The sequence below is a fragment of the Aplysia californica genome, unplaced genomic scaffold (genome assembly GCF_000002075.1).
Source record: "Aplysia californica isolate F4 #8 unplaced genomic scaffold, AplCal3.0 scaffold00374, whole genome shotgun sequence".
Taxonomy (NCBI): domain Eukaryota; kingdom Metazoa; phylum Mollusca; class Gastropoda; order Aplysiida; family Aplysiidae; genus Aplysia; species Aplysia californica.
Genome location: NW_004797644.1, coordinates 650,790 through 651,997, shown reverse-complemented (window position 1 = coordinate 651,997; position 1,208 = coordinate 650,790). Strand labels below are relative to the sequence as shown.

Genomic DNA, 1,208 nt, shown 5'->3' with positions numbered 1-1,208 from the left:
CCATTAATTTGCGACGGAAATGAAGTTGATATTCGTGTTCAGCGCATCAATATTTAGTGTAGTAAATAGACAACTGGTAGCTGAGTGTGAGACGGGAGGGAAAGTAAAAAAATACCCTCTGATCTAATCTAGATCTATATCTAGATTCTAGATCTAGAAATAGATCTCCAGATTCTAGATCTAGAATCAAGGCTAGAAAGTCTAGATCTAGATCTAAAAGTCTAGATCTAGAATCTAGATCTAGTAGATGTCAGTGAACAGAATTGGTAAACAGAAAAATGATATTCTGATGCATGGATGAGGACGGAGCTTACCATTGGATCTGGAACTGAAGTAAGTAACATCTGGTTGTGGTTTATAATATTTATTATTTAATATTCTATACACAAGAGAATCAGAAGGTGAATGATTTCAATCAAGACGTTTCCTCCTTGGCCTTGGAATTTCTACCACCGTTTCAAGACCTACGCCCACAGTCTGCCACAGGGGTTCTCCTTGATCTAGACTACAGCACTCTAAAGAATCTTGATGCTATAAAAAGAACCCCATAGAGTAAACAAACAGAATTATTTTATAAAACACATGCCAAAAAGTAAAAAAACAATGTTGTTACAACGAGCACTGCGATACAAAGTCGGACATGGCACACCTTGAAATCGACTTTCCTGAAAAACAGCCTGCTCATCTTTTGACAAAATTACAAGTCACACCAATATTACGTTACACCTACCAGGAAGAAGGAACACGTTGCGTCAGCTGCTATTAAACAAGGGCAGGAACCCTTACAATCCGAACAAAAAATAGAATGGCACTTTCCAATATATATTGAAGAGAACAAAAGCAATCAATGATCCATGGATTGTTGTTGCTTTCTTACCATAAATAAACAAGCACCTTGACCAGTTACTGTGACTCCAGCTGACCTGGACTGGAACTTGCCAGTTGAGTTGAGTTGCCAGAAATCAAAAATGGCGAGACGGCAGACGAACCGCCAAAATAAGTCATGGAAATGACAAAGTCGGCCAAAGGGTTTGACTTCGTCGAAAAAGGATAGAGGAATAGGAGAGGAAACTTCTAAGAAAGGCCTTGATCATAGACTATAGAGGGCGGCCAGGGAGAGTGTAGGGGAGCGGGAGAGGAGGAGGACAGGACTCAGCGAGGGCAAACTTGTAGTAGGCCTACAGAAGTCGTTTTTTGTTGTTTGGGGG

General features: G+C 40.3%; 2 protein-coding genes across 3 annotated transcripts in view; one reads left to right on the top strand and one right to left on the bottom strand.

Moving 5' to 3' along the window:
- LOC101860985 (roquin-2) overlaps positions 1-710 on the bottom strand; it is a gene marked incomplete at its 3' end in the record, with an annotated part of 32,889 nt that extends 32,179 nt beyond the window's left edge. The window contains exon 1 of the mRNA XM_035971094.1: positions 315-710. The remainder of the gene's footprint in view (positions 1-314) is intronic.
- Positions 1-1,208, top strand: part of LOC101859800 (mucin-19) — a 55,902-nt gene that overhangs the window by 1,265 nt on the left and 53,429 nt on the right. The gene's annotated exons all lie outside the window — the stretch shown is intronic.